The sequence below is a fragment of the Pinus tabuliformis genome, chromosome 7 (genome assembly GCF_031772625.1).
Source record: "Pinus tabuliformis cultivar Carrire ecotype Pingquan chromosome 7, CPIR1, whole genome shotgun sequence".
NCBI lineage: Eukaryota > Viridiplantae > Streptophyta > Pinopsida > Pinales > Pinaceae > Pinus > Pinus tabuliformis.
This window is the reverse complement of record NC_142293.1, coordinates 1,022,346,319-1,022,354,712: the sequence shown is the minus strand read 5'-3', so window position 1 is coordinate 1,022,354,712 and position 8,394 is coordinate 1,022,346,319. Positions and strand designations below refer to the sequence as shown.

General features: G+C 40.5%; 1 long non-coding RNA gene and 1 pseudogene across 1 annotated transcript; one reads left to right on the top strand and one right to left on the bottom strand.

Moving 5' to 3' along the window:
- Positions 1 to 834: 834 nt before the first annotated feature.
- On the top strand, positions 835 to 1,688 carry LOC149251102 (uncharacterized). The gene is made up of 2 exons (XR_016265970.1): positions 835 to 1,238; positions 1,563 to 1,688. It is a non-coding gene; the product is annotated as an uncharacterized LOC149251102 (long non-coding RNA).
- A 2,011-nt stretch (positions 1,689 to 3,699) lies between these two features.
- LOC149251101 (plant intracellular Ras-group-related LRR protein 4 pseudogene) lies at positions 3,700 to 4,925 on the bottom strand (annotated as a pseudogene).
- Between the last annotated feature and the right edge of the window lie 3,469 nt (positions 4,926 to 8,394).

Here is an 8,394-nt window from a genome sequence, read left to right as displayed (position 1 = left end):
CCAAATAATCCCGCCGCCTTGGAATGCTCACAACTCCCTCAACACCCAGCCCAAGGACTAGCCCAGCAACTATGTGGCTGCCCCAACACCTGCTACGAGTAACATTTGTCTCCACAGTCCTCCATCGCTGCCAGGTCCTAGGTCACCTTGGTATGATCTTGACTTGTCAAAATATTTATACCCAATACACTTTTACAATTTATGAAAAACCTAAAATATAACCTACTTAAACTCATTAAATAAAATATATAAAGCCTTTCTCTACATACATTTATTTTATATATCCATTACCTTCTAAGTCATCAAATAAACAATAAAAAGCACACTTTAAATGACACTTGCTAATTTAGATGAATATGAAAAGCAAAAAATATATTAAGACTTGATAATGGTTACAAGGATGAAAACAATGTTGCATCATTTACCATTCTAAGTAATAATTAAAAAATTCAAAAAAAAGATAATTTGGATAAATAGAAAGCCCAGAATATTTGGTAATGATTACAAAGTGCAAACAATGTTGCATCATTTACCATTCTAAAAAAAATTAAAAGAATAAATAAACCATTCTAAGTAATATTAAAAGATTCACTTACCATGGTAAGTAATGATTAAAAGATGAGATGAACTATTCTAAATAATGATTAAAAGACTCATTTAATATTATTTATAATGATTAAAAAATAGGACAAACTATTTTGGATAATAATTAAAAGATTACCATTGTAAGTAATGATTAAAAGATTGGATTAACCCTTCTAAATAATGATTAAAAGATTGGATTAACGTGCATGATCTCTGCAGCAGAGCATGACGATTCAACGGCAGCCTCACTTCAAGTCCTGTTATGGGAGCTATCGGTAAATACTGATGTACTAATAGATTGAACGACATCGTTTACAGAATAGATATGACTGATTGATAAAGGCTTACATATATTGATTACATAATTGGGTATTGTGGGGTGCCCGTCTCTGAAAGGGGAGGTATACAGCTAAGACATCTTGGCGTTGGAGAGGATAACAGGAGACATACGCAATCAGTTTCGACGTTGCAGAGTTGGGTAGGCGATGCGTTCCCGGACAGATTGACGAGAATTTGGTGAAGGAGATTAGAAAGGAAGAAGATGATGAAGTTGCAGTTGAACATTTACGTCGGAGGAGCATACAAAATCTTGCCAATTTCGAATCTAAATTTTTGTAGATCACAGAAGACAGACCAGAGGTGTAACATTGGTGGTGAGAATGGTTTCCACTGTGGGCAATTATGATTATTCCGAGTCGTTCTTTGTCCTCTCTTCAACTTCTTTCTTTCTATTTTTCATGACGGGATTTCCTCTTCCTTTCTGGTTCTGCTTTCTCCCTGTGATCTTCTTCTTTCCTCCTGTTTTCTGTTTCTATCTCTGATCATCATTTAGTCTTTGTTGGAGTCTAGTAGTGGAAATATTAAGGAAAGTCCTAATAGCTGATATGTTGGTTATGGGTTTGATATTTGCTATTCATTTACGCACTGATTTGTGAAGGAAGGTGGAGGGTATTTATTGTTTTCTCTTCTTGATGCAGCGACGGTTTCAGAAAATGAAGATAAGGCACTGTCGTAAATTACTTACCATGGCGACATCCGCAGAAGGTTCTTCTCTTCACCTCTTGGCTTCGTCTCTTGGCTTCGTAGAGGAGAGTTCACAAACATAGCCTCCTGTCCCGCCCCAGCTCATGGAAGGATTGCAAGGCAGCGCCATTCCTCTGTTTCTTACTAAGACCTATGACATGGTGGAGCATCCTTGGATAGACCCAGTCGCCTCCTGAAGCAGCCCGGGCAACATTTTTATTATTCGAGATGCCCACCGATTCTCTCAAAATCTGCTGCCGCGTTGTTTCAAGCGCAACAACTTCTCTGGCTTCGTTCGCCAGCTTAACACTTAAGTGAGTTTTTCTGTTTCCTTCAATTTTCAGGGACATTGTATTGCTTGAACCATTTTGTTTTGGTATTGATTCTGTGGAGTATATTGTTTTTCTTTCTTTTGTATTAAGCTTTAGTATAGTTGTTAGTTATTCGTCTTAGCTTCTGTGTCAAAATTCCTTTTACATTGGTTATTGAGGTTTGGTTACGAGGTCAGTCCAGGACGTCAAATAAGTCCTGTATACCATGGGGTGGCAAAGTAGAACATGTGCGCTATGATCTGCAAACTCGTCCATAGAAAGTCCACTGGTGTCATCCTGTTAAGTTTCATGGAAAATGATCCTCTGACGCACCATATTCTAGATAACTCCTGAGGAAATAATATTTATCCATCTATGTATCAGGAACAACGATACGAGTTCTTGAATTAATGCTGTACCAATTTGAGGTCGAGCACCTCAGAAATGTAATCCCCTGGTTCAACCAATAGAAAACTTCGATACTAGATATAGATGACCCCTCTGTTCATGTTGCACTTACCAATTCTCAAGAATGAAAAACTTCCTTCGATACTTACAATTGCCATAGGAAGAAAACCAACACCCTTCTTTAGTTCTTGTAGTCCAATGACCAATATGCTGGTTGGAGATGTCACCATGCAATGGTCACTGTTTCCATTCATTGGTTTATAGTTCAATCCTGGGTCAAGAGTACAAATATGTGCTACTGCTAAAGCAAGTTCTTCACTGTTTCCATTCATTGGTTTATAGTTCAATCCTGGGTCAAGAGTACAAATATGTGCTACTGCTAAAGCAAGTTCTTCTTTTAGACATGCGTTTTCAACCTCCATTTTACTTGTTCCAATAATTTCATCACTATCACATCCTTTATCAAACATCTAAGGTTATATTCCTTACCAGAATTTATAGGACCATCTTCATTTGGGACTGAATGATAGCTACCGCTTTAGAGAACGAGTTTTTCACGTGCAGATTACGATCAACCTTAGGCAGTGGCCCTACTAAGGCTTCTGGAGCCAACCATGCTAGGTCTGCATCATTAATGCCAATCAAGTTGACGTCAAATAACCCATAGCTGCTAAGACATCCTGAGGAGTATGTGCAAGCAAATATTTTAAGGGTTGTCCTGGTCTGATCACTTTAGTCTTTCTTATTCTATTCCTTGGCTTGCTTGCCTTATATGGAGTTTTGTCGATGTCCTCCTTCTAGCCACCTCTATAAAGCAATCCTGATATGCTGCACCAATTCTGCAACTCAGTTCAACAAATATCTCATCCTTCTGGCTTTGTGGAGTCTTCAATGCTTCTTGTCAAACAGAATTTGCATCAACCCATTGACCTTGGAATTGCCTTAAACCAAAGTTCAAGGCACCAATTTCATCCTTAATGGCCCGCACATTACTTTTTGCTGGAAGGATCTGCTTTTTCAGGGAATCCCACTATTGATCTAGAATTTTATTACGTTCCTGAATTCTCTCAATGTGGCCAAATGATTTTTTCATGTCACACAACATGACTTTCTTCTTGTAAAATAATACTCTTTTGGTCAATTCTATTTTGTACCTGGTTTATCTGCTCATCATTTTTTTTTAACCTTAGTCTTTGTCCAACATTATTCATTGGGGTAGCTGTATCTTTGTATCTTTCATGTTTTATGGTTTTACCTTGACCTTTCTTACAAGCTTTTCTAGACCTTTCTCCAGTATGATTGGTCTAATTTTGGGATTTCAAACAACTGGATTATGTATTACTAGACAAGCTTGCTTCTGCATTAGGTGCGTTTAATGGTGTTCCTCCATAACTTCAGCCCACTTGCATTTCCTCAAACATGAGCAGAATATTGACCACCTCCCCTTTGGCTTAGTCTTTTTTTTTTTTGCATCCCCTTTTGCAACACAACCAAGCATAAACTGTACAACGACCTTAGCTCCACTCTCAATAATATGCCTTCCACTATCTCTAATGGTGTCTCTTCATATTTAAGAATTTGAGGATATGTAAGCATATGAAAAGAGTCAGAGAGGACGTTTATTTGATCATTGATAATATCTAACTCCTCAAACATCCCAAGATTTCCAATAGATCGTGGGAACTTGTGTAAGTTAGCAAAATTGCTGCCAACATTAAGCTTAACAAGATTTGTGGAAAGGCACAAACTCTTCGGTATCAATTCCATTTCATTAAAGCTTACATCAAGTTCTTTCAAATTGGTTAAAGAACCCATTGTTGACGGAAGGCTCTTTGTTCCGTTATATTTCTATTTTAGGACTTGTAATGATTCAAGCTTGGCAATAACTTTACACAAAGCTTTGAGTTGATTGTATTTTGCTTGAAGCTCAACAACATATTGATCAATTGACAATTGTATACGGTAGCTCTTCAATTTTATTTGTCTCAATACTCAGTGTTTTCAAATTGCTAAGCTGTCTAACAGACTCGGGCAGTGATGAAAGTTGATTTGAACTCAAGTCCAAGGATACAATCCGAGAAAGCTTTCCAACTGAAGCAGGTAGAGTCTATAAGTGATTGCCATGCAAGTCTAGATCGGTTAGATTGGGCAACTCACCAATGGAATCTAGAAGATTCATTAGCTGATTTGCATGAGTATCCTGTTTCTTTAACTTGGAAAATCCTTCAATTTTCCTAGGAAGGGTCACTATCCTGTTTTCAAACAAAATGATTTCAGTAAGATTATTAAGCTTTCCAATTGAGTCAGGCAACCACTCAACTTGGTCCATCAATCTTCCTTGAAGATCCAACTTCTTAGCATCTTCCTTGGCATTTATCTCAATCAGGCTGGCAAGCTTTATTAAACTGAGCTTTTGTTCCCCTTCAACATCTATGTTGTCTATAATCAGTCCCACAAAATTCTTGTTTTCTACTTTGGCTCCTACAGAATTCCTTTTACCCTCTTCAACATTCTCCTCCCCTTTAGATCCACTCATGACAGAGTACCTGTTAACAAGTGTTGGATTGCCAATTTCCCTAGAATCCATGACAGCATGAATGTCTCCATGTGGTCAACATCATTCAGATCAGTTGCCTTGACGGAGCTAGTTTCTAGGGAAATTGAAATTTCTTCTAAAACACTGCCTATAAGGGATTGATAGAAGAAACATTTTGGTACTTTTCCACATAAAAACCACGACAAATTGGGAGGATACTATGGATGCCAACAACATCTCTAAAGGAGGGAGGGGAGAAGAAGGATCTACCCCTTTCTAGATCAAATTTGCGAGACTCAATGCGATTAAAGGCAACACAACATCAACTCCTAGTAGGGGAGGATACGCGTATTCTTCTTTTAAAACAATGGCAACAATGCCCTTAATGGAGGAGGGTATTATTCTTTTCAAATGATTGAACCATTTGGGTTTAAGGTAGATAGGATTGCTAGGGTTCTTTAGGGAAATTTCTAGGTTTCAGTTCAAAGGGAAAGGTTCCTGAACACACACAACCAAGGAATCACCAGGAGAGTAAAACCTCGACAAAATAGTTTAAATGGTTTATGAAAAAAATGGTGATGTAGGATAAAACATCAATGCCTTAGCTTACCAATATATATTTTTAGGGGCATATGGGGTTAAGGAACAATTCAATTGGAGAGAAATGGAGTGGATTTAGGTTCAAAGACTAGAGAAAACTGACTTGTGCTCCCTAGAGATTTGACCATGTTAGAAAATCAGAAAGGCAGTAAATCGATAATTACTTGTGATGTTTCTTATTATTAAGATTCTTTATATCTTCTTTCTTTAGTTCATCAACCAATTACCAAAAGCAGCAGCACATAAAACAATAGACACCAGATGTAGGCACATGCTAGGGCAAAACCTCCTTCGAGGGGAAAACCCAATCAAGATAATTCTTCCTTCCAATAGTATTCTTTGAGACTCTTCACCCTAGACCAAGACCAAATCTTCCCTCCACACCAAGTCAGCCTCCAAGAATTTCGACCTCTTCCCATCAACTTCCACTATGCAGCAACTTACGACAACTGGCAGCGTTCGACAACAATGAAACTTGGAAGACTTCGATCTCCCAATCCAGGATATGAAATAGAGAGAGACACCAAAATTTCGATTTTCTTTGTCTCCTTAGACTTGTGAAAATTCCAGAAGCCTGAGCTGTTGGCGTAAGAATTCCATTGGTCCCAGCTGGTAGTGACTCAAACAGAATAGCTACCCGCGAGCAGTATGTAACATAGTTGAATTGTGCAGGTGGATGAGAGACCAGAGCTTTTTGGGTAGCAGCTAGACCATGTTGACTATAGTCCCGTGGTAAGAGCAGTCGGAAGAGCTCCTCTGGTACCTTTCCGAACTCAATGGTTAGCATACCAATAGTGAGGAGTCTGTCGACGAACGATTAATTACAGCCTATCCTACCATTTAGGTAGGAATAGGCTTTGTTCAGATACTTGCTCTCATCTCTTGAATCTATGAGAGAGAGTGCCAGGCGAAGCATATACTTCACAATTAGAGCCGGGGACCGATAGACCTTAGACGGTCTTCGGGAGAAGAAGGTCTATCGGTCCCCGGCTCTAATTGTGAAGTATATGCTTCGCCTGGCACTCTCTCTCATAGATTCAAGAGATGAGAGCAAGTATCTGAACAAAGCCTATTCCTACCTAAATGGTAGGATAGGCTGTAATTAATCGTTCGTCGACAGACTCCTCACTATTGGTATGCTAACCATTGAGTTCGGAAAGGTACCAGAGGAGCTCTTCCGACTGCCTTTGCCTTGTGGAGAGGTGAATAATGACAAGGTGAGGGCAGTTGGTCGTATGGGCTAGATCTTGTAAAGTAAGAGAGGCGGGTGCCAAGGAGGTTGACTGGTCTTCGAGCTTTTGAAACCAACGACTGGGGCTCAGGCTCCCCACCAATGACAGGAGCCTCAATGGACTAGTTAGCCAGGTCCAGTAGTCTGTTTTAGGGATCACTTCGTGTTCGTAAAACCTATTGACACTGAGGCCATATAACCAACAGCACCTGTGAGACTGACAAGCTCTTCTAGCCCAGTGAGGTGAAAGAAAGTAGAGATCAAGCAAGCTTCGCTTTTGTAGAAGATGAAGGATACTTTATAGCCAGCACTTACAGGAAATACATAGATCAGATCTCGACCAAAGGCCCTAACGGGTGAGGGTGAGCTTGTCGAACTCTCGACAAAGGCCCGAAAGGGACTCGGCCGAGGTTACGAGGTCGAGGAGAGGTAACGTGTGAGGGTGAGCTTGCCGAACTCTCGACAACGGAGAGGTAACGTGTGAGGTCCGTCAGGGGCTCGACTGATAAGGAGAGGAGACGAACAACTCTCTTTTGGGGGAGGGGCCCCAAAAGCCGCCATCAACGCGAAGAACAAAAGGCCGCCATCGGCTCGGCCGAGGTTACGAGGTCGAGGAGAGGGAAAGATGTTCAAACCTCCGCCTCCTGAAAATGCAAGAAGAGGAGGGCCCTTACTTCTTAGGGGTCACTCACTATTCATATGGTGAGGGTGCGTTAGCACACTCGACTGTCCAGGAGAGGGATTTATCTCTCTATTTTCAGAAAATAGAGGGACTCATCCGAGGTTAGGAGGGTGAGGCCCGGAGGGATTTATTGCTCACCTTCCCTAAAAAGGTGAGGGACTCGACTCTTTTTTTACTTATTTGGGGGGGCCAATAAGTAAAATGAGAGATGATCAAATGATAGGTCAAACTTCACTAACCTCCACCACGGTCAAATGGCGAATCTCGTAGGGATAATGTCCAAAAGCTCCGCCAAGGGTGAGCAGCAGTCAGTGCACCCCTCAAGCCTAGTTACTTCCCAAATGGACTCAGTTATCGAATAAACCTGTTCACGACTTACCAAAGTTTCACCATCTGCTATTTTACCTACTGCCCACGGGTAGATATTAAACCTGTTCCCATAACAACCTGCTTTTACCGAAGAAGCTATGGGCTGCTCACGGTATCTTTTAGACCTGGGCTCTATTCAAACAGCTGGTCCCAATTAGACTCTGGGCTTACCACACGGGTATCTATTAAAACAGTTCGCAAACAGCGGGTCCCAAGAGACATCTTATCCCAAATGCTCTGTTATACCTGCTGCATATAATCAACCTGCACAAATGGACTCTGTTCTCTAATCAAATGGAGCAAATAAACTATGTTACCTACTGCCCATGGTTTGTTATCTCATCAACCTGGAATAATCACACCCAGTCCCAGCATAACTATGTTCTCTAAATACCACAGTGAAATACTGCCCGAAGTTACAACATCTGCTATGGTACCTACTGAGCATGGTTCTATATTCAACCTGCTATATCATTCAGATGGTTCCCCATTCACTATGGGCTTCCCACGGGGCTCTAGTAAACCCGTCTCTAATAAAAAAGCTGGTCCCAAATAATCTCTATATATAAGAAACCAGTTCACATTTTAGCTATGTAACTTACTGCCCACGGTTGGTTTACTAATAGCCCCTGGTCTCGATTCACCCAGT